At 40.6% G+C, this 25,497-nt stretch overlaps 1 long non-coding RNA gene across 2 annotated transcripts in view; it reads left to right on the top strand.

The window, feature by feature from the left end:
• Positions 1 to 16,577, top strand: part of LOC103099348 (uncharacterized) — a 32,745-nt gene extending 16,168 nt beyond the window's left edge. The window contains exons 1-3 of one of the 2 annotated variants that reach the window (XR_008916529.1): positions 13,127 to 14,515; positions 15,855 to 15,984; positions 16,345 to 16,577. This is a non-coding gene — a long non-coding RNA (uncharacterized LOC103099348). Of the gene's footprint in view, positions 1 to 13,126; positions 14,516 to 15,854; positions 15,985 to 16,344 lie in introns of those variants that run through there. The other variant, XR_001628253.2, reaches the window with a different exon arrangement.
• The last annotated feature ends 8,920 nt before the right edge of the window (positions 16,578 to 25,497 follow it).

Raw genomic sequence — 25,497 nt, 5'->3', positions numbered from 1 at the left:
AGATTATAACAATAGGATTGTATTTTATATTATAGGTTCCTCTTGTATATGGGAAGTAAACACCTGTCCTCTGCCTGGTTCATATTGTACTTTGCATACCTTGCTACTTTTTTCTTACCTAGGCAGTGAGCTGGTGCAGTAGATAGAGCCCTAGGTTTGGAGTCAGAAAGTCCTGAGTTTAAATTTGGCCTCAGACACCAGCTGCTCCTCCTCCTCCTCCTCCTTCTCCTTCTCCTCCTCCTCCTTTTTAAACTTTATTTTATTTTTCAATTACATGTAGAAACAATTTTTGACAACTGTCTTCTAGAATTTTAGGATTTAGATTCTCTCCTTCCTTGGGTGATAGTTTGAGATAGGTTATACTAGTGCTTTCATGCATTACATATTTCCATATTTTCCACACCATGGCAGAAGATACATATCGCACATAGAATAATAAAGAAAACTCATGAAGGAAATAAAGTAAAGCATGGCATACTGTGATCTGAAATCAAACCCTAACAGTTCCTTCTTAGGCTGTGGATAGCATTTTTTATCACAAGTCCCTGAGGGTTATCTTGGGACCTTGCTTTGCTGAGAATAGTTTAGTTCTTCACAGGTGATTGTCATATGATATTTCTGTTACTGTATACATTGTTCTCGTATACTTATATACACTGTTCTATACACTTATTCTATATACTTGTATACACTGGTTCTTCTCACTTCACTTTGCATCAGTTCTAATAAGTCTTTTCAGGTTTTTCTAAACTCATCCTATTTCTTGTTTCTTATAGCATAATAGTATTCTTTTATAACCACATACCACAACATGTTTATCCATTTCCCAATTGATGAAAACCCACTCAATTTCCAGGTCTTTGCCACTGTAAAAAAAAAAAAAGATGCTAAAAATATTTTTGTACAAGTAGATCCTTTTCCCCAGCACAGAGCCTAGTGATGGTTAGCGGTGGCATTTGTTCTGGTAAGTCATAGGGATGGCAAAATGAGCCATGGGGGGCTGGTTTGATATACCCTTTCTAATAGACATGCCATTGTTGATTTGATTACTGTTTGTAAGGGGCAAAACTTAGGGGTTATTGACTGAATATATTATACTAGTGGTCACCAGGGATTAATTCAATCCCAATAAAATACTCAAGTCAGTTTGGGATTTCTATAGTGATTTAATTACAATAGAGGGAAGAAATTAAGAAGAGAGAGAGAAAAGGAATTTGGACTGCTCTGGCAAGCCAGATAGGAGTTTAGAGGCCTTCTCAATCTAGCTTGGCCTCCAGCTACGTGGCTTCCTCCAAGATGAAGGGCCTCCTAGGAGGATAACGCTTTAGGAGGTAAAGGAAAAAGGAATCAGATTAAACCACTCACCAAGCACACTAAGGGCGCCACCATGAACTCCCAGCACTGAAAGAGCCCAACATCTCCGCCAGAGAGAGGCCCGAGAGAGGAAGTGACACGAAATATATAGACTGTTCTTTATATCACTTCCTGCATCTCACATATACCAATGGTAGCTTAAGCTTGATTTAGGACAGCCCAGGGGGGTCTGTCAGTTGTTTCTTATTTGTCACTTGCTAGCACATGTCTGTTATAGACCATCCTCCTCAACACTTAATCCTTAAGTAGGGGTATATGTATTCCTGGTTGCTAGAATTTTAAGGACTAATCAGGGTGGAGAAAATCTAAAATTCACAATCCCCCCCTGATGATGATTGGGGGACTAGTCTCCCCAATTGATCACTAAACATAACCATCCTACAACTCTAAATTTTCTAACTGCAGGTGCACACAAAATTTCACCTTCTAAGAGGAAACTACAATAGAAATAAGAGGGAAATAGAAGAGAGAGACAGAAAAAAACCCAATGTTTTCTTGGGCTCATTGACAAAACCCGATTAGAGGGCAGTCCCCTTTTGGCATAAGAGTATACATTCAAATAAATGTTCAATTAATCTTCAGTTCAATCAACCACACCCCAAAGTTCATTCTGGATCTTCTTGATATAGTGTAGGTTTTTCAGTCATCTTTCTGCAAACAGTTCATTCTCTGGATTTTGGAGTTAGCAAACTTCTTTCCTTGAAGATCTTTCTTGGAAAAAAGTTTTAAAATCTTGGATTTTTATCAAAATTCAATACCCCCCTGAAGTGGGTGTTGAGAAACACCCAGTTTAGCTCAGGATACATGGTTGTGTTATGGGGTTGTATGAGTCAATTATCAAAAGAAAAGAAGAAAAACCAAAAACATAAAGAAAAAAATGGAAGAAAGTTAAACTTTCAGGAGAAAGGGAAAAAAATTCAAAATCAGAATCCAAATATCAAAATCCATGTATATAAAATTTTGAGTAAACAAGAATAAATTCATAATAGGCCCTTGTATTGGGGTCCAATAAATTTCTAATAGGTCCTTGTATTAGGGTCCAATTAAAGTAATTTCTATCCCACAAGTCTCTAGGACAAAGTGCAGTAATATTTCACGTACCCATTTGCAGCCAAGACTACAGGAAGTTGCCATACTATAAGAGAGAAAAAGGACCAGATTTTTTTGTGTGTGTGATAAGGAAGTATCATTCCAGAGTCTGATTTTTTGTTATTCTCAGGGATGAGGGGAGCCAGCATGATAGTCAAACTTTGGTACTTGTCTGTGAGTATTTCACAAAGACTGTGGATACAAGGAAGTCCTACAACTTAACATATGTCAAGCGTCACAACCTTGAGTCTCACACTAGGTTCAAGTCCTTTTGTAATGGCTTAGAAGTGCATCATTTCTACCTGGATTGGTTTCTTTCTTTTTGACTTGTGTGCTCTTTTCGGCACTATTCAGGTTAAGTCTGTGCTCCTTTTTTGATCCCATTTCCTAGAATCAGACACAAACATTAATCACAGTCCCATAACATTTATTAATTAATGGCAGGTTCCCACAGTTTAAAGCTTTTGGGTATGCATTTATATTATAGCAAGTATATATATATATATGTATATATATATATAATTATATGTATATATATACACATATATATGCACATATATATTTTAAACTTATATTACTGCAGAATAAAAAATAATATTAATTATATGTACCTTAAGCATAAGAAATGAGAAAAAAAGGGAAAAAATCAAATATTCTAATCAAAATAGAAGAAAAGCAATAATAAAATTAAGGGAAAAAATTTCAGGGATTCAATGTCTTCCCAAAAAACAGTATCCACTTGTCTATGGATTATTATCTCCAATGCATGTGATAGGATACAGTCAATCAGTTTCAATAGAAGATGCTCTCTTTACATGTGAGCAATGAATCCAAAAGTTTTTCTCTCCAACCTTTATAGATGTTGGAGTAGTTAACAATATTTGGAATGGCCCTTCCCAAGAAGGCTGAGTTGCTCCAGTATGCTGGAAATTCTTTATATACACCTTGTCTCCTGGGTTCAGGTCATGAAGTGAAAAGTCTAGTGGTCTGGCTTGTACTGCAGCTCAGGATTCATGGAATTCATACAGTTTGTGTTGTAATTCCTGTATATAGGAAGCAATAGTAATATCTCTCCCTAATAGTAATGTATATGCAGGGGAGAAAGGCTTAGCCTGTATAGTGGCCAAAAAGCATCCCAAATGGTGAAATGTGTAGGTCTCCCCTGGGCCTGCTTCTAAGATAAAATAGGGCCAAAGGGAGCATTTCAGGTCATTTTAAATGTGTCTCAGTGCATAATTTGCCAATCATAGTTGTAAGTTCTCTGTTCATTCTTTCAACTCCTGAGCTCTGAAGATGATATGGTACATGAAATTTGGGAGTTATCCCCAAGCAAGAATATATCTGATTTAGAATCAGTAAAATGACTTCCCCTATCTGAATCAATACGTGCGGGCAGGCCAAAGTGAGGAATAATCTCTTTTAAAAGCACTTTAGCAACAAAAGCTGCTGTGGCTCAGGCTGTAGGAAATGCTTCTGGACATCTGGTCAGTTGATCTACTATGACTAGACAAAATGTATAATGTCCAGCCTTTGGAATTGTTATGAAATCTATCTGTAGGTGCTCAAAAGGTGTGTAAGCCAGAGGATGCCCACCAAAAGCTTTGCCACGAAAGGCATATTGGTTATATGCTTGGCAGGTAGAGCAGGCTGTACACACTTTCGAGGCTATAGTAATTATACCAGAGGATATCCATACTCGTTTAACAGAGTCCATGATGCCCTGGGTACCAAAGTGACCATTTTTATGAACAGATTGGAAAATTTGGTGATAGAAACTTCTAGGGAGCAGGGATTTTCCTTCAGATGACATCCATACTCCATTAATCTGTTTTGCTTTAAGTTTTTGCTTCCATTTTTCCACTTCCTTTTCATCATAGGAAAGTGATAAATTTAAGTCATCAGTGGTTGTCAATGTTAAAATTAATTCAGGACCTTCTATGGCTGCTAGCTTTGCAGTGCTATCTGCTCAGTCATTTCCCCTATAGACAGGGTCAGTGCCAGCTGTATGGGCAGAGCAATGGACTACAGCTAGGGCTTCAGGCAGCTGGAGAGCAGAAAGAACTTCATTAATAATTTCTGCATTAGCTATAGATTTTCCATCTAAAATTCACATCTTCCTGAAACAAGAAGTGGAAGGATGGTCCTTTGCTGACCCAACTGATCAGTACATGAATGGCAAAAAAATTGGGAAACAAGGATAGTGATTTTTTTAACCCTTATCTTTTGTCTTAGAATCAATACTGTGTATTAGTTCAAAGGCAGAAGAGTAGAAACAGCTAGGCAATGGGGGTCAAGTGACTTGCCCAGGGTCACACAGCTATGAAGTGTCTAAGGGCTGATTTGAAACCAGGACCTCCCATCTCTAAGCCTGGCTCTCAATCCACTGAGCTACCCACCTGTTTCCTTAGCAGTTTGTATAGTACCATCCATCCCCTCAGGATGACTTCTGGGATCAGGTGAGAAAAGTATATAAAGACCTTTGCAACACAAATGCCATTATGCATCTCTCTTATTATTTGGAGAAGTAGAGAGGATGGTAAAGGAAAAGTCTGGAAGAGTAGCAAATAGGTCAGAGTTCTCCTTGTAGCCACCCTGGCAAGAAGCCAATACCTGGACTCTGGGGAGAGAGAGCTGCCTTCTCCAAATAAACAGAAGTTGTTGACCTATGGTTCGTGTGTGTGTGTGTGTGTGTGTGTGTGTGTGTGTGTGTGTGTGTGTGTGTAAACTACTTTGAAGAATCCTTGGTTCCCAGGTGGGGCACTCTTTTTTGTATTTTAAAATGTCCCTGTTCCTGGACTGGTACCCCTATGTTTCATACTGGCCAAAGGAAGTCCAAACTGATTGCTTTTTTTCTTGCCAAGTGTGTCTGTGTATTCTGGCTCTCCCATTATTTCTTCTTTTTTTTTTAAATAAACTTTTACCATTAGTCTTAGAATTGAGTCCAAGTATAGGTTCCAAGGTAGAAAAGTGGTAGGCAATTGGGGTTAAATGATTTGCCTCAGGGTCACATAACTAGGAAGTGTCTGAGGTCAGATTTGAATCTAGGTCTTCAAGACTTCAGGCCTAGGGTTTTATCTATTGAACATCCTAACTGCCTGGTGGCCAATTCATTCTGAGTAAATGAAAATTCTTTCATAAAATTCTTTAGCTTGGCATTTGGAGATAGGGCTTGGTGAGGGCCATCACACAATCTGGCTCCAACCTATCTTTTCACTAGACCATAAACTCTTTGAGAGTAGAGACTGGGATTTTTTTGTTTTATTCTTTTTGCCAGATTACATGTTAATACAATTTTTAATAAGCATTTTCTGACATTTTTCAATCCATGTTCTCTCTCCCTCCCTCTCTTTCTGTCCCTCTTTCTCTCTCTCTGTCCCTCTCCCTATCCCTCTGCCCCTCTGTCCTCTCTCTGTCTCTCTCTGTCTTTCTCTCTGTCTCTGTCTCTGTCTCTGTCTCTCTCTGTCTCTCTCTCTCTCCATCTCGCCCTTCTTCCCAAGAAGGCACAGGTTATGCTATGATACATATCAGCTATGATACAGGTTGCACATGTATTATCATAAAATACACATTTTCCTGTTTGTCATGTTATGAAACAAGTCATATATTACTTATAGTAGAGAAAAATTTATGGAGGAATTAAAGTGAAGAATGGCACGTTTCACTCTGCATTCAAACTCTTAGTTTCTTCTATGGTGGTGAACAGCCTTTTTCAATCATGAGTCCCTTGGAACTGCCTTGGATCCCTGCACTGCTGCTAACAGGTAAATCTTTCATAGCTGATCATCATACATTATTGCTGTTACTGTGTACACTGTTCTTCTCATTCTGCTCACTTCACTTTGCATTAATTGATATAAGTCTTTCCAGGTTTTTCTGAAATCTTCCTGCTCTTCATTCCATATGGTTCAATAGTATTCCATCACCATCATATATTGCAATTTGTTCAGCCATTCCCCAATTGATGGACATCCCTTTGATTTCCAAGTCTTTACCACCTTAAAAAGAGCAGCTAAAAATATTTTTGAACAGGTAGGTTCTTTCCCTTATCTTTAATCTCTTTGAGATCAAATCTAATAGTGGCATTGCTGGGTCAAGGGACTGGGCACCCCCCTCCCCCACTTTTTTTGTATCCCCTTCTACTTAGCACAGAGCCTGGGACATAGTAGGCACCTAATAAATACTAGTTGAATGATTGATTACTTCTCTGTACTACTATTCAGAACTATAGTCAGGAATTCTTGCATCTATGGCAGATTCCCTTGTGGAGAGTGCTAATGACTGGTAGATCCGGGAGTTTAAGGGAAGAAATGAACCATTTCTTTTTGGTGCCCTGGAGCAAAGCACCAGTCATCCCATACATAGGCATGTCACCACTATTATCTCATGCTACACCTTAATGTTAGTGTTTTCCTTCTGTTTTCAGTTGTTATTCAGTTTCATCTGACCCTTTGTGATTCCATTTGGACTTTTCTTGGTAAAACACTGGTGTGGTTTCCCATTTCCTTCTCCAGCTCATTTTACGGGTGAGGAAACTGAGGCAAACAGGGTGAAGTGACTTGCTCAGGGTCACACTGCTAACAAGTGTCTGAGATTAGAGTTGAATTCAGGAAAGATAAATTTTCCTAACTTTAGGCTGGGTGCCCTATCCACTGAGCCACCTAGCTGCCCCTTTCTTCTCTTGAATATCTTCAATTTATCCTATAATAAAACTTGTTTGTACATAGTTGTTTCCATGTACTTTCTTAGTTTGTGAACTTATTGAAAGCAGGGATCATTTTTTGCCTTCTTTTGTATGTTCATCGCTTAGCACAGAGCGTAGCATATAGTAAATGCTTAATTAATACTTAATGATTGACTGTGATTATTCTATATTCTAGCTGTATCAGAGTTTTCTTAGCCAAACCCTCCATCTCATCTAACTCTCTCTTAAAACAAACAAACAAAAAAACAAACAATGGATATTAAGGCGAGGCAATTAAGTGATGTTCCCAAGGTAGGAAGTGTTTGAGGTCACATTTGAACCCAAGTCCTCCATGCTCCAGGTCTGGCACTCCATCCTCTGAGCCACCTGACTGTCCCCTCATTCATCTTTTAATGTCTCGAATATATCTGTCCATCTAATGAAACCGACTTTTTAGTTCAGATTCCTGACAGATTCTTCAGACTTAAAAACTGAAAAGATTTTGTAGAAAAACTTCTTTTAGATGTTAGTGATACATGAAGACATTTAAAAATTTCACAGGAGAGTAAAATAAATGAAGCAAATGTTTCAAATCGTTATGAACACAGCTAGAAGCAACTCTGTTGTATTTCAGTCTTGTCCAACCCTTCATGACCCCATGGACCATAGCCTCCTCCACTATCTCCCAAAATCTGTCCAAGGTAGTTTATTGCTTCCATGACTCCATCTATCCATCCCATCCTCTCCTACCCCCTTCTCCATTTGCCTTCAGTCCTTCCCACCATCAGGGTCTTTTAATGAGTCCTGTCTCCTCATTATGTGGCCAAAGTATTCATGGTTCATCTTTAGTGTTCTGACCTTCCAGGGAAAAGTCTGAATGAATCTCTTTTACGTACTGACAGATTTGATCAATCCAAGGGATTCTCAGAAGTCTTTTCCAGCACTACCAATTTGAAAGTGTAGATTCTTCATTTTCTAAGCTGTCCTTTTGGTCCAACTCTCCCAGCAACTTCTCCCTCCTCAAATCTGTCAAATCCCTTTGTGCTTCTATTCACTGCCATTCACTACATATTGCACGTGTATTATAGTTTTTCCCAATTTAAATGTAAACTCCTCAAGGGCAGGGAATCCTGACATATTTCCTCTGTATCCCCAAGAGAGAATAATTCTTCTGGAATTCCTCCAGCAGGTCTAGTTCTTACCAGAGCTTGGGGCCATTAGAAACTGCTGGAGGGGAGAGAGAGGAACACCTTGTCTAACTGACTGAAGTCCCACTTTCTCTGAGAAGCTTTCCCTGACATGACAAAGAATGCTATTCATCGCCAGAGAAAGAACTGTTGGGAGTCGGATGCAGATCAAAGCATACTATCTTTCACATTAGTTTATTCACGGTTTTATTTTGGGGTTTTGGTTTTGTGCGAGTCTTCTCTTATAACAATGACCAATATGGAAGTATGTTTTGCATGATAATACATGTGTAACCCAGATCAAATTGCTTACCAGCTCTGGGAGAGGGGAGGGAAGGGAGAGAGGGAGACAGTTTGGATCTTACAATTTCAGAAAACGTTTGTGGAAAATTGTTATTACATGTAATTGGGAAAATGAATTTTTTTTTTAAAGAAGCTTTCTCTGACCATTTTTTCTTTCTGAATTCCAACAGCCTTTACTGTCTAGCCTGCTAGACTTGTGCTTGGCTTGTGATTCCTCCCTTTTGCTGTTACACATTTTTTTTAAACCCTTATTTTATGTCTTGGAATCGATATTAAGAATCAGTAGAATCAGTTCCACAGTAGAAGGGTAAGGGTTAGGCCAATGGGACTAAGTGACTTGCTCAGGGTCATACTTCTAGGAAGTGTCAGAGACTAGCTTTGAATTCAGTTTTCCTGATCCCAAGCCTCGTGCTCTATCCACTGACCCACCTCATTGCTCCTGTTCTTATACCTTCTTTTTCTGGATATTGTCTATTCTGGATAAGGAGTGGGCAGTTAGGTGGCACAGTAGATAGAGCACTGGTCCAGGATTCAGGAAAACATGATTTCAAAGCTGGTCTCAGATACTTCCTAGCTGTGTGACCCTGGGCAAGTCTCTTAACTCTGTTTGCCTCAGCTTCCTCATCTGTAAAATGAGCTGGAAAAGAAAATGGCCAACCATCCCAGTATCTTTCCCAAGAAAACTCAGAACGACTGAATAATAACAATCAGTGTGTTGTTTTGTCCAGACTCTGAGCCTTGGAACAGCAACATGAAATGAGAGAAAGAGTTCTGGAGATAGAGAACTTGGATTCAAATTCCACCTCTAGTTATCTGTGTGACTTTGTGAAAATCAACTCTCTCTGCCTACCTTTCAAGTTGTGTTCAGCAGGAGAGCCCCTCACTCCGTTGTGGTGTTCATTTTTGAGTCCTGTTGTTTTGAGGTGGTTTTCAAAGATTTTAAAGATTGGTTTGGAAGAATTTTCAGAGTAGTTTAGGCTTTCCATGCTACTAAGCCACCATTTTGGCTTCCCCCCCACCATCTATGTGACTCTGGATGAGCCACTCTAATCTTGTCTATTTACACATAATTGTTTACATGGGGTCTCCCCCTTTAGACTGTAAACTCCTTAAGGAGTTTTTTTCCCTTGTATCTTCAGTGCCTAACTCAGTACCTGGCAGATAGTAGGTGCTTAATAAATATCTATTGACTAACTGATAATCCCCAGGGTTTAGCAGTACCTGGCACATTGTAGGTGCTTAATACATGTCTGCTGATTGACTGTTCCCAGTGCTTAGCATAGTGCCTGGTCCACAGTAGGTGCTTAATATGTGACTGTTCTCAATGCTTAGCATAGTGCCTGGACCATAGTAGGTGCTTAATAAATATTGATTGGTGTATTTTAATTTAAAATCTAAGAATTTTGATTAATTGTTTGAAATTGTATTTTTATAAAAATCCAAGATTTTGATTTTATTTGAGAAAAGATCTTTAAGAAAGAAGCTTGCTAATTTCTATATCCAGAGAATGAACTGTTGCAGAAAGATGCAGAAAATCTACACTTCATCAAGAAAATCAAGAATGAACTTTGTATATGGTTGATTGAACTGAATTTGATTGAACATTTATTGTAAATGTATACATTTATGCCAAAAGGAACTGCCCCTAATTTGGCTTTCTGTCAATGCGCCTAGCAAAACATTGGTTTTGCTTTCTTTCTTTTCTATTCCTCCCTCACTATTCTAATTTCTCTTAGAAAATTGAATATTGTGTATATCTATAGTTAGAACTGCATTTAGGATTACAAAATGATTATGTTAAATGATCAATGGGGAGACTAGTCTCCCAATGATCATCAGGGGGGATTGTGAACCTTAAAAATTCTCAGACCCTACTTCATAAGGTTGGATTGAGACGATTCCCCACTTTAAACAATGAAGTAACTTAGATCAGGAATGTGAGAACTCTACTTAGATCAGGAATGTGAGAACTCTACTTCACCATACTTAAGCATGCCTTAGGGAAAGATAAAGTTGTAAACTCTTTTCTGAACAATGAAAAGTACTTAAACCCATACTTATAGTGGGACAAAAAGTTCTTAGGCCATGCCTATTTTAGGACTAATACAAAGGGTGATAAGTACTTATAAAGGTCAAGCAACTTGTGAATTTACAAGGAGCAAAGAGGTGAAAAATTTATTCAGAAGTTTTCTGGTGTGAACTTAATCAAAAATTTAAAGCCTTCTTAGGTGTGAACTAAGAATGGTCTGTCCTTTGAAAAATGTCTACTGTGATTGGTAGATGGGAGAACTTAGGAGGTGACATAGGAGAAAATTCCCTATATAAGGAGATCACAGTCTCCTAAAAAGGACAGTCTCTTGAAAACAGTCTCTAAGGAGGCTGTTGGGAGAGAGCTCTGGAAACAGGCTCTTGGGACAGTCTCTGGCTGGAACTCCCTTTGAGGAGGACTCTGTCTGGAACTCCCTCTAAGGAGACTTTGTCTCTCCTGGGTCTCTCTCGGGACAGTCAGAAGAATCCCTCTCTGGAGAAGGATGGCTGGCTGAACTGGTGTCTATATTCTTGCTTGGACAGATCTTGTGGTGAGTGATTAAGGACTGACTGATCTCTCTCTCGTAAGACTCAGGTCTAGGCCATGTTGGCTTAAGGCCCTTCAAACTTATTCCTTTCTTACTCTTTCTTAATTCCTCATTGTATTAATTAAAATCTCTATAAAACCCAGTTGACTTGGGTATATTTCATAATTGGGAATATTTCCCTGGCGACCACCTTATATTGATTTAAAAAACAAGACACTGTAGTGAAAACATATTTTCTGCGGTCACAATTTACATCCACTCTTATATGTACTACAATTTATATCTTCCACTCTTTTAATCACTAAAGTTTATGACAACCAACTATTTTAACTCTTACAGTTTACAGCCTAAACCATTTTAATTATTACATTGGCTGATTCCCTGCACCTTGGTGTCTTTGACTGTAAGATGAGTGAGGAGTTGGACAAGACTGGGCTGTGTGGTTCCCTCCAGCTCTAAGGGTATGATCCTATGGTTTGGCTCTAGTTCCTTTGTCATTTAATAGCTGTGGGACCGTGGGTGTGTCGCCATTCCTAAGAACCTTTTTCTTTACCTGATCATTCCTCCCTAAAAGGACCCATGTAGAAGATCAAATCATACTGAGTATAGAAAGCTGATTGCAAGTGCTATCTAAATGTCAGTGCCTCTCCTGGCTGCAAATTTGTGGATCACTGGAGAGTTCTGTGATCTCTTTTTCTGCTTGTAACTCTGGGAGAGCTTGTTACCTCTTCAGGGACATTTAGTACTGAATGGACCTGGCCACAAAGCACCCTGCAAGGTATGGAGGGAGATAAAGAGATATTAAATTGAGAGATAAAACAGAATCCCGGAAACCCAAGGGGGTCAAGTCGTTTGTCCTAGGTCACACCACAAACCAGCATCACAAGCTGAGATTTAAGCTTAGGTCTTTGGACTCCAGGGGCAGCCAGGTGGAGTAGGGGATAGAACAGGTATAGAGTCAGAAAGATCCAAGTTCAAATCTAGCCTCAGATACTTATTTGCTGTACAACACCCTTTCTGCCTCAGTTTCCTTAAATGAGCTGAAGAAGGAAAATGGCAGAGTATTTTGCCCCAAGAAAATCCCAAATGGGGTCATAAAGAGACAGATACAACTGAAATGACTGCATAACTTCTGACTACTGTCCTGGACAGGGAAGCGATCTAGCTGCTTGTCCATCTTCCATCCTGGAAGCAGGAGACCCTTGGGCTCCCTCACTACCACACAAGGCACTTTAGGGCAGAGACTGTTTTACCCCTTGCACCTACTTTTGTATCCTTGGATGAGTGAGGCAATGGAGAGAGCAGTGAGCCCCTGGTCAAGAAAGACTCGAATTCAGCTATGGCCTCACATACTTACTAGCTGTGTGTTGTTGTTAGTCATTTTTCAGTTGTGTCTGACTCTTCCTGAGCCCCTTTGGGGTTTTCTTGGCAAAGATACTGAAGTGGTGGGCTGTCTCCTTCTCTAGCTCATTTTAATGATGAGGAAACTGAGGTCAACTGGGTGAAGCGGCTTGTGCAAGGTCAGCCAGCTAGTAAATGTCTCAGGCTGGATTTGAACTCAGGAAGATGAGCCTTCCTGACTTAGTGCTTTTATCTCAGCTTGCCTCAGTTCCCTCATCTGTAAAATGAGGATAACAATAGCCCCCCTCTCCCAGTGTTCTTGTGAGGATCCCATGAGATAATAATTATGAAACCCTTAACACAATGTAAGTGCTATATAAATATTAGCTATGATTATCACTATAGTAGTCACTTAATAAATGCTTTATTGATTGACTGATGGGACATGGAGATACATTATAATACACAATAATAATAGCTGACATTTACATAGCATTTTAAGTTTAAAAAAATTTTTTTTATGTTTATTATCATGCAAAACATACTTCCATATTGGTCATTATTGTAAGAGAATGCTCAGATAAAACTAAAAACCCCAAGTAAAACCATAAATACACTGATGTGAAGGATAATGTGCTTTAATCCACATCCATCTGACTCCAACAGTTCTTTCTCTGGAGGTGGATAGCATTCCCCATTATAAGGATTATCCCAGGATTACTTTTTCCTTTTTTTTTAAAATAAGTCCTTACTTTTCCATCTTAGAATCAATACTATGTGTTGATTTCAAGGCAGAAGAGTGGTAAGGGTTAGGCAATGGGGGTCAAGTGACACTGCAAGGAAGTGTCTGAGGTTGGATTTGAACCCAGAACCTCTTGTCTCTGGGCCTGGCTCTCAAGCCACTGAGCCATTATTGCTGAGAGTTGCCTAGCTTTCACAGTTGATCATTACACAATATTGCTATTACTGTGGACAATGTTCTCCTGGTTCTGCTTATTTTGCTCTGCATCAGTTCATGTATATTTTTACAACTTGTTTGGAAATCATTTTGCTTATCATTTCTTATAACCTCATTTTAAGTTTTGCTGAGAGATTACTTATGTAAAATAATCCCGTTCTAGCCAGAGAATAGCAGTGGGATTGGGATTGCATACTCCCATTTTATAGATGAAGAAACTGTGACTCAACAGAGTTAAGTGTCTTGCCCCATGAGGTCACACAGCTAATAAAGGTTGGAGGCAGGATCTGAACAAAAGATACATGGTAATCAATAAACATTTACTCAGCTATTAAGTAAATGCCTTCTATGTGCCAGACACTATACCAAGTACTAGGGATACAAAAAGAAACAAAAGACAATCCCTGCCCTCAAGGAATTCACAAACAAGATGCAAACAAATACATGCAAAGCCAGGGACACACGGGATAAATAGAGATAATTAACAGAGGGAAGGCACTGCAAAGAAGAGGGGTCAGTAGAGGTGTTTGTAGAAGGTGGGATTTTAGTTGGGCTATAAGGGAGCCAGGCAGCCCAGTAGTCAGAGCGGAGGAGGGAGAGCATTCCAGACCTAGAAGACAGCAAGAGCAAAAGGCGAGAATGGAATACCTAAGGAGGCCAGTGTCCCTGGAGCAAGGGGTAAATGTCTAGGAACAAAGCATAAGAAGCCTGGGAAGATGGGAGTATCTTTGCCAAGAAAACCCAGAGGCCAGTATTAGTGTGCTAAAGTCAGTGGGGCCACAAAGAGTCACACACACCTGATGGACTGACAATGATGAGCCAGAAGAGAGAGTGAGGAAGCCAGGATGTGAGTCTGAGGTCCTAGGAAGGTGTCCTTGTTTTCTACAACAATAGGGAAGGTGGGGAGGGTTTATGAGAAAAGATGATGTTTCTGTTTCAGACAGTGAATTTAAGATGTCTCCTGGACAAATCTGGTCTCAGAAACTTTCTAGCTATGTGACCTTGGGTAAGTCACTTAAGCCCTAGTGTGAAAGATTCTCTCCCCCTGTCAATCTATTCCCCCTTTCCTCCCTCCCACCCCCCAATTTAACTATTGCCTAGCCCTTACTGCTTTTCTGCCTTGGAACCAATATACAATATTGATTCTAAGATGGAAGGTAAAGATTATTTTAAAAAGGGAAAAAAAAGATGTTTTCTGGAAATGGGATAACGAAGAATGAAACAATTAGAACCAAGAGAACATTGTATACAAGTAGGGATTTCCTAGTCAAAGAAGATGGACATTCCAGGCACAAGATGCAGCGGGCAAAGGCCGAGGGAATTCAGGGACAGAGTATGTGATAGCCAATCTTAGATTGTGAGCTACAGATCTTTTCATGTTATATATATCTCTCTTTCCTGGCTGTGTGACCCTCGGCAAGTCACTTCATCCCCATTGCCTAGCCCTTACCACTCTTCTGCCTTAGAACCAATACACAGTATTGATTTTAAGATGGAAGGTAAGGGTTTAAAAATATCTATATCCATCCATCCATCCATCCAAATATTCATCTATCTATCTATCTATCTATCTATCTATCTATCTATCTATCTATCTATCTGTCCATCAGTCCGTCAATCTATCTGTCTGTCTGTCTGTCTGTCTGTCCGTCCATCAGTCCGTCTGTCTGTCTATCTATCTATCTATCTATCTATCTATCTATCTATCTATCTATCTATCTATCTATCTATTCATCCATCCATCCACCTATCTACTCTCTCAGGAGATTATAAACTCCCTTTTCTTTATATCTTGCACACAGCAGACCTAGCACAATTTGCAGATACCCAATAAATAGCTTTTGAGTGAGCCACAGGCTGTTTGCTGGACAAAGAATGCTTCTGTAGAGCTTCTCTTTGTTAACAATTGTTAACTCTTGGGCTCAAGGACTGCAAGGGTGAGCGAGAGATCTTCTCTGGCCTTCTCCTGCCTCCTTTGCTGGGCCTCAAAGCCCTTGATGTCGCCCCATTCTCTTCTGATCCTTTAGGATGGCTTTGTTGGGACCCACTTCCATGCCCTCCCCTGCCCCTCAGTCTTGGGGCAAGGCTGGAAAAGAATTTCTCCATGCCCCTACCCTTCTGTCCATTCTGTCCAAGTTTCACTCTCATCTGGCCCCTCCCTACCTCCCCCAGCTCCAACATCCTTAGCTCCCTCTCTCCTCTGAGCTAAAAAACCACGCCAAGTCTGTACCATACAATTTAGGAGCTAATTATATACTGTCTTGTACTGTTCGCTGTTGTTTTCATGTGTCAACAGTGTCCTGTCTCCCTTCTGCTGGTCTCATGCTTCTCTTCTCTCACCCCAGTCAAAACTCCAGCCTGGCATGGGCCCACCACAAGCACAGGAGAGTTTGTTGACTGCTCCATTAAACTAATTCATACTAAGGAGTTGATGACTGACTCCACCTGCAGGAGGAGGAAGCATTTTTAAGAGAGGTAATCTCTTATCCCAGAGGGAATGAATCTTTCATAATGGAATTCCAGGCCCTGTGGAATGTGGGTGGGAAAGATTCTTTTCTCTGGGTGTGGGGGTAGGGAGAAGGGGGGGTAGGATTGGCAGGGGGAGGGAATCTTCGAACCACAAGCTGGTGTTCCACCTCTGGGTTAGGAGGGCACTATTTCTAAGGGAAGAGCTGCTTTGTGGTGGGCATGGAGAGTCTGTTGCACAGCGATTTCTCTTGCCACAGGCACAGATAAATGCCTCATGGGGAGAGAAAGCCACTTTTGGCTTGGAAGGCCATTGTGTCCTGGGGAAGATTGGGGGGGTGTGTAACTGTTCTTTGGCCTTTTTCCCAGACTTGAGACCACAGGCCTGGACTATCAATTTGTCTCCTTAGAAGGTGAGAAAATCCCAGCAGAGTGAAACATCAGCTTCCAGGCGGGCAGCAGCAGCCAAGGCTATGAAAATTACTGGAATGGGTACAGTCTGGAATCTTAGTGTTCCAGATCTCAGAGACTGGAAAAAGCCAGAGATTCCTAGATCTATAGCTGGAGGACACCTCAGGAGGCTGTCAACATCAGTCCTTTCATATAGATTTTTATTATTTTTTAATAAATATTTTTATTTTAACTTTAATTTTTAAAAGTAAATTAAATTTAAATTTAGTTGTTAATAATATAATAATAAAATAAAGTTAAACTTAGTTAAATTTAAATTTAATACAAATAATTATTTTATTGTTATTTTATATTCATATTATATATATAATATGTTATTATTTTTAATTAAATCCTTACTTTCTGCCTTAGAATCAATACTGTGCGTTGGTTACAAGGCAGAAGACTGTTAAGGGCTAGGCAATGGGGGTTGAGTGACTTGTCCAGAGTCATATAGCTAGGAAGTATCTGAGGTCAAATTTGAATCCAGGACCTCCCACCTCTAAGCCTGGCTTCAATCCACTGAGCTATCCAGCTTTCCCAAGCCCTATCATTTAATAAATGAGGAAACTAAGACCCAAGGAGTTTGAATGATTCATCTAAGATTATATAGACCAAATGTCTCCCTCAATCAATAAACATTTATTAAGGTGAGTAGGGGGCTCAGAGGGTAGATCCCTGGGCCTGGAGTTAGGAAGAATTGAGTTTAAAGCTAGCCTCTGACACTTGCTAGATGTGTGACTTCTTTGTTTAAATCCACTGGAGGAGAAAATGGCAGACCACACTAATGGTTTCTTTGCCAAGAAAACTCCATATGGGATCCCAAAGAATTGGATATGATTGAACAACAACAAAATGAAAGCTCTGGGATATAAAAAGAGGTCTAAGACAGCCCTGTCTTCAAGGAACTTACAATCTTTTAACAGGAGAGACAACATGCAAAGAAAGATAAACAAAGCAAGCTATTGACAAGAAAAATAGGAAATAATTGAGAAAGAGAAGGCACTAGAATTAAGGGTATTCTGGAGGCTGAGGGATTGTGAGGTGACTCAGTGGATAGAAATCCAGGCCCAGAGATGGGAAGTCTTAGTTTCAAATGTGACTTCAGACATTTTCTAGCGTGTGACTCTGGGCAAGTCACTTTATTCCCATTGCCTAGCCCGTACTGCTATTCTGCCTTAGAACCAATATGCAGTATTGATTTTCAGACAGAAGGGAAAGGTTTAAAATTTTTTTTAAAAGAAATTATCTGGGAGTGGAGGAATTGCTGGGTAGTCCAGAGGATTGAGAGTCAGGCTCAGAGATGGGAGGTCCTGGGTTCAAATTTGACCTTAATTACTTCCTAGCTGTGTGACCCTGGACATGTCACTTAACCCGTATTGCCTAGCCCTGACCACTCTTCTGCCTTGGAATCAATACACAGTATTGAATCTAAGAGAGAAGTGAAGAGAAGAGAAGAAAAAGATGATTCTATGAAAGATGGGAGGATTTTAGTTAGGAATCAAGGGATACCAGGAAAGTAGAGATTGAGTTGAGGAGGGAGACCATTCTAGGCATACAGGATAGTCAGAGAAAATACCAGGGCCAAGTCATTTCACTCTATTTGCCTCTTGTTTCCTGATCTGTAAAATAAGGCAGAAAAGGAAATGGCAGTGATTTGAACCCAGACCCTCAGACTCCAGAGCCAGAGATCTCTTCACTGTGCTGGGTGACTATGAGGTAATGAAAAAAACACTGGATTTGGAGTCAGATGATTTGGGTTTGAATCCTAATTCTGTCACGTTTCTTTTCACTAGGTGTGTAAATAGCCCTTTCCTCTTTGGTCCTCAGGTTCCTTATGTGTAGAAATGAGAGTTGGGCTCAATGATCAGCTTAGTCTGGCTTTAAATCCTATGCACCCCCCATCCCCACCCCCTCAACCCCCCATCTCTGAAATGTAGCCCAGCCTCTGAATTTTCCCAGAAAGCGTGAGAACCTGGGGGCATGGACTCGTCAGAGTGACACTGTAACCCTGGTAGGGAGAATCCATGCCAACTTCCTCCCTGGCCTGGGTTCCCTGGCACTCCCTTTGGCATCCTCAGTCCCTCCCTACTGATCTTCCTTTCCATGGAGACACCTGGCTATGCCAGCCCCAGCCTGGGCAGCGAGGGGGTAGGTGGTGGAATGGAAACTCCTCTGGACTGCCCTGGAGCCCAGGGGGGAGATTCAGGAGGACACCATCTAATCTAATCTTCTATTTTTATTTTGTAATTTCTAAAAACCCTGACCTTACTATCAGTATAGAGTATGAAAGAGAATTCAAACTCTCTTTGTCTATGTTAAGTTAATCAATTAGTCTTGATTGATTAAATAAAAGGTTGCTGATTGATTAACTTAAAATGGACAAAGTTTGAATTCTCTTTCCCAAGAGTATGGGTTCCAGGGAAGAAGAGAGGGAAGGGCTAGACAATAGGGGTGAAGTGATTTGCCCAGGGTCACCCAGCTAGGAAGTGCCTGAGGTCAGACGTGAAGGGGCTTCCCATCTCTAGGACTCTATCCACTGAGCCACCCAGCAGCCCCTAATCCTCAATTTTTTTAAGTTTAAATTTTTTTTTTCACTGAACAAAAATATTTTTTCCCACCTGCTTCTTTTCTTCTCCCCTATGGGAAGGGGGGGGGGGGGGGGATAAAATAAAAACCAAACCCTTGCAAACCATTGTGCATATCGAAGCAAAAGCAATTCCCACGTGGGCCATGTCCAGAAAAATGTCTCATTCTGTACCCCAGAATCTATCCTCTCTCTGTCTCTCCATCAATTTAACAGATGAGCAAGATTTGGAGAGACAAGTGATTTGTTCAGAGTCACAGAGCTAAGAAAGAGAAGAGCTGGAATTATAATGCAGATTTTTTACTCTAAAGAGAATATTTTTTCCATTATATCAAGCTTCCTGACATGTAAATAAGCAAGTCAAATGAGATCAGCAGTCTACCAGGTACAGCCTGGCTCTTCTTTTGTATTAATCCTAATTTAAGAGAGTCATGAAGCCTCTTCCTGAGTTCAAATCAGGTCTCCGACACTTCCTAGCTGTGTGCCCCTGGGCAAGTCACTTCATCCTGTCTGCCTCAGTTTCCTCATCTTTAAAGTGAGCTAGAAAAGGAAATGGTGAACCACTAGCTGTGTGTCCCTGGACAAGCCACTTCATCCTGTTTGCCTCAGTTTCCTCATTTGTAAAATGAACTGGAGAAGAAAATGGCAAACCATTCCAGTATCTCTGCCAAGAAAGTCCCAATGGAGTCACAGATAGTTGGACAGGACTGAACAATAATATAAAGTGTAAACTCTTAGACAAGCAGGATTTATCCCCCTCTCTCTTTTCTTTTCTCCTCTGTGTATAGTGGGTCTCAAATAAACATTTGTGGAACTGACTTTGTTGAACTGAATTGCCTTCACCTGAGGCTTTTATGACTTCCGCACATCCACCAAAAAGGTTGTGGGTCTGAGGGGTGGGGCCAGTTATGACTCATCCTAAGTCAGCTGGTGGTTCCCACTCAGCAGCCCCAATAAATAGATTATTCCCCATCCTACTCAGAGATTCCTGAGCAGGATCTTCTCCACAAATGATGGGTTCCTTCCCCATGACAGCTCCCTCCTCCCTTGATCAGGCTCTCCCATGCACTGTCTTCTGGGGCCCTCAAAGGGTGTCTCCCTGGACCATCTTCCAGTTAATGATTAATCATTCAACACCAGGGATTAACCCAATAGAGTTCTGTACCTTAGCCTTATGGGGAAGACTATAAAAGAAGGAGGAGACCTGTACAATCCAATCCCTTAGTATTTCTGGTTTCACAGGGGTGGGAGAAGGAGATGAGACACACACCCACAAAGGAAAGTAGATAAATAACAACTTTATAAGCTGGTTTAAAAAAAAAGCTATTTAGGTGGCAATTAAGTGGTTCAGTGGGTAGAGAACCAAGCCTAGAGATGGGAGGTCCTGGGTTCAAATTTGACCTTGATTACTTCCTAATTGTGTGACTCTGGACAAGTCACTTAACTCCCCTTGTCTACTCTTTACCACTTTTCTGCCTTGGAACCAACACTTTGTATTGCTTCTAAGACAGAAGGTTTTTGTTTTTTTTTTTTAAATGGGGGGTGGGTGTAGCTAGGTGGCTCAGTGGAAACAGGAGTTCCTGGGTTCAAATCTGGCCTCAGACACTTCCTAGCTGTGTGTTCCTGTGCAAGTCATAATATTTATTCTAAGACAGAAGGCAAGGGTTTAAAAAAAATGTATTCAAGCTTCTTGAAAACTTTCAAACACAGGGTTTTCAAACTCTATTTTTCATTGAAGAAACTTCCCTTCAAGCTTAGAATCAAAACTAAGTATTGGTTCCAAGGCAGAAGAATAGTAAGGGCTAGGCAAAGTGACTTGTGCAGGAACACACAGCTAGGAACTTGTCTGAGGCCAGATTTGAACCCAGGAACTCCCATCTCCAGATATGGCTCTCAATCCAATGAGCCACTTAGATGCTTCTGCTCATTACTTTCTATGGCAACCCCTCAACTCATTGGCTGCTTCTAACTATTAAAAGTTCTTCCTTTGCATTTTCTCCTATAAATTCTACCCATTAGTCTTCATTCTACCTTCTGGAGCTACATAGGTCTACTATCTCCTCCTCTTGTGTGGCTCCAAGGAGCTGTAGCAGACAGAGTGGTCCTACCTGGGCAAAGCTGTCTCGTGAGGTAAACGAGATTAGGGCAATGTCTGCATCAAGCCCAGGAAGTCTTCCCCTGCTGGAATGGGCAGATGTGAACGATTTGGTCCAAACGGCCATGGCTGGAGATGGCTGAAGCAGGAGAGCTTGATCTGACATTGAAGACACTGCTACATCCTGGTCCATCCCATTCATCCTGACTTCGGTCTTGCCACTGGACTTCTACAACTCTGGAAGAGAAAGTGAGGTTGAAGACTTTGTGGAAGTCACTTAAATCCAATGGCACCAGGTTCCCACTGGTCCTCTTTGAAAACCAATGATGAAAAACAACAACCTAGTAGATGGTCTTCAGGAAAAGCTTCCAGCAACAGATGGATCAGGCCAGCACCAATCGGGGATGACCCTCATTGAAGTTGGCTCTGCTGGTTCTTGGAGGATGACCAATCACAGCCTATCCCCGGGGCCAACACAAGAAACCTTTCCAACTTTGGAGGCCCTGCCTAGGCTGGTGGTCCACTGGGATAGCCTTTGAGGACGCCATGAGGAGGCATAAGAGTAGGGCTTAGATGAAGGAACATGGTTTCTACAGAAACTGAAGAAATTTTTTAAATTAAATCTTTCATTTTTTAATATCACCTATATTCCCCCTCCCTCCAATCTTTACCATTTGTCTTAGAATTGATACCAAGTACTGGTTCCAAGGCAGAAGAAGGGTAAGGACTAGGTGATGGGAAGGTTAAATGACCGGGTTAGAATCAGTACTAAGTATTGGTTCCAAGGCAGAAGAGCAGGAAGGGCTAGATAATGGGGGTTAAAAGGCCCAGGGTCACAAAAGTAGGGTCAATCTGAGGCCAGATTTGAACCCAGGATCTCCCCTCTCCAGGCTTGGTTCTCTATTTGCTAAGCCATCAGTTGCCTCACATCACCTACATTTTTTACTGGGTCTCTTCCTATAGTCAAAATGATGTGTTCAAATCTCATCTCACACACTTAATAGCTGTATCATTCTGAGCGACTTACTCAACAACTCTTTGCCTCAGTTTCCTCAACTGTGAGGAAAATAACAGCATCTACCTCCTAGGGTTATAGTGAGAGATGAATGAAATAATTTTTATAATCACCCAGTATATAGCACATAGTAGATGCTTAATAAATGTTTATTCTCCTCTCCCCATACTAGAAAACTCTTATTTTTTTTAAACCCTTACCTTCCTTCTTGGGTTGACACATGTAAAACCCAGTGGAATTGCTCATCAACTCCAGAAGGGGGGAAGGGAGGAGGGAAAGAAAAGAACATGAATCATGTAAGCATGGAAAAATATTCTAAATTAATTAAATATTGGGTATCAGTTCTAAGGCAGAAGAGTGGTAAGGGCTAGGCAATGGGGGTGAAGTGACTTGCCCAGGGTCACACAGCTAGGAAGTGTCTGAGGCCAGATTTGAACTAGGACTTCCCATCTCTAAGCCTGGCTCTCAATCCACTGAGCTACCCAGCTGCCCCCTAAAATACTCTTCTAATAAAGAATAAATATTTTTTTTAAAAAGAAAAAAAAAGTTCCACAAAACTAATGAAGATATCAAAAAAGTCCAGTTTTATATTACTCTAGTGTACATCCATGGCCCTTCACTTATTTGTAAAAGGGGAAGTTGGAGGATGATACCTTCTTATAGCTTTCATTGGGGCCAAGCTCAGTCATGATTTCATAGAGTTTAGTTTTGATTACTTTGTTCTTGTTTGGAAAAATCTTTATTTTTTACTTATTTTACAAATAAAATGCAATTAAGTTCTCAAAACACACAGAAAAGAAAGTTAGCTTAATCTATTTTTCCAAAGGTCTAATATAGATACACATCCATATTTTAGACCTTCAAAAAAATATATATATATATATATTTACATACACTTTGTTATTAAGAGTTACTAGAATTTTGCAAGGAAATGGGTTGTCTCCTACCTGTCCTCTGTCTTTCTTCCTATTCTTGGTTCTTCTGAGCATTGCAGGGTGTGAACATGTGTGTGTGTGTGTGTGTGTGTGTGTGTGTGTGTGTGTGTGTGTGTGTCTTTTTTATACAGCCTCGTGTCTCTCCCTTGGTGCTCAGAGCCCTGGACTTTGGGGTATGATCTTCAAATTTGGCCTTGGATATGGATATGTACTAGCTCCTATGACTGTGGGCAAGTCACTTAACCTTGTTTGTCTCAGTTTCCTCAACTGTAAAATGAGCTGGAGAAGGAAATATCAAACCACTCCAGTATCTTTGCCAAGAAAACCCCAACGGGGGCCACAAGAGTCAGACCTGACAGAAACAACTGAACAATAATTGTGGGGTAGAGTTAGGAAGTCTCTCTTGTGGGAGATGACTTTTGATCTGTGCTTTGAAGGGAGCTAGGTTTCTAAGAAATGAGGGTAAAGAGATACATTCATTAAAAAAATAACACCTTATTTTTATTTCCTTAAATATTTTCTAATGACATTTTAGAATGTTTTTTGACATTCATTTTTTAAGACCCTCACCTTCTGTCTTACAATCAATACTATGATTCCAAAGAAGAAGAGCACTAAGGGCTAGGCAACTGGGGTTAAGTGACTTATCTACCGCCACAGAGGTAGAAAGAGTCTGAGGTCAGATTTGAACCCAGGACCTCTCATCTCCAGGCCAGACTCTAAAACTACTCAGTCACCTAGCTTAACATTCATTTTTAAAACTTTTGAGTTCCAGTTTATCTCTCCCACTTCTCCTGCACCTCTGGAGAAGGCAAGCAATATGATATCTGTCATAAATGTGAAGCCATGCAAAACATATTTACACATTAGCTACTTTGCAAAAGAAAACACACATACACATACACATAAACAAGAAAAATAAAGTGAAAAAAGTAGGCTTTAAACTGTACTCAGAGTTCATCAGTTCTCTCTCTTAAGATAAAGAACATTGGGGGCAGCTGGGTAGCTCAGTGGATTGAGTGTCAGGCCTAGAGACGGGAGGTCCTAGGTTCAAATCTGACCTCAGACCCGTCCCAGCTGTGTGACCCTGGGCAAGTCACTTGACCCCCATTGCCTAGCCCTTACCATGCTTCTGCCTTGGAGCCAATACACAGTATTGACTCCAAGACAGAAGGTAAGGGTTTAAAAAAAAAAGATAAAGAACATTAAAAAAACAACAACCCTTACCTTCCATCTTAGTATCAATATTCTGTATTTTGGAGTCTAAGGCAGAAGATCCATAAGGGTTAAGCAATGGAAGTTAAATGATCTGCCCAGGGTCACACATCTGGGAAGTATCTGAGGCCAGATTTGAACTCAGGGCCATTCCATGTCCAGGTCTGGCCTCTCTATTCACTGAGCCACCTAGCTACCCCCTTGATGGAAAACATTTTTCCTCATTAATCCTTAGGAATTATCTTGTTTCATTGCTTTGATAAAAGTAGCTAAGTCTTTCTGTTACTGTATCCATTGATCTCCTGGCTCTGCTCACTTCACTTTGCATCAGTAGATATAGAGTCATTCCAGGTTTCTCTGAAGCCATCTTGCTTGCCATTTCCTATAGCCTAGTTATTCCATCACAATCATATGCCACAACTTGTCATTTCCCAATTGATAGCCAGAGTGCTTGCTTCACCAGCACGTATACCAATTGATGGGCAGAGCATCAATCATAGGATCACAGATTTAGTACTCAGAGACCTAAGGAGTTGTCTGCTTCAACTTCCTTGTTTTAAAGATGAAGAAACCAAAGCTCAGAGGTGTTAAGTAACTCCTTGCCCGAGGTCCCGCAGATAGTAAGTGGCAAAGACAGGATATGGGGGACACTTCGCTTTCATGCTCCAAGAGAAAGTTGGCCATCTAGGAAGGAAGGAATCAAGGGAAACCGATTCCCTTCCATTAACTTTGAGGATCCCAGGCTCATAGGGTTTCCTGGGCACTTGCCTAGTATTCTACTGGATAAGCTAACACTGACATTGTATTCTTCCCATTTCTCTTTGTAAAGGGAATTCTCTCCAAACAAAAAATGAAAGATTAGAAAAAATAAACCACATAGCAAAAATAATGGCCAACAGAGAAAAATGAAATGATCCCCTTCTTTGTTCTAGACATTTATACCTGGGTCTTCAACAGACCTGTGCTCTCACTGGGGGATAGGATCCTCTTTGCCAACTCAAGCCAACAAACATTATTTAATTACTTAATAATTGGGGACACAGATATAGTTCAAAGGAAAGGTAGTTCCAGACCTCAAGAATTCATATTCTAATGGAGGAAGATAACATATAATGGGGAGATGGAAAGAGGAGTGGAATAGGAAAGGAGGGGAAAGAAGGCATTTGATTGTGGGCATGGTGGAGTCCAAAAAGTAGGAATGGTTTGGAAGAGGAGAAGGAGTGAG

The sequence above is a fragment of the Monodelphis domestica genome, chromosome 2 (assembly GCF_027887165.1).
Source record: "Monodelphis domestica isolate mMonDom1 chromosome 2, mMonDom1.pri, whole genome shotgun sequence".
NCBI classification, from domain to species: domain Eukaryota; kingdom Metazoa; phylum Chordata; class Mammalia; order Didelphimorphia; family Didelphidae; genus Monodelphis; species Monodelphis domestica.
Note: the sequence above shows the minus strand (reverse complement) of the source record. Positions and strands in the feature narration are given on the sequence as shown.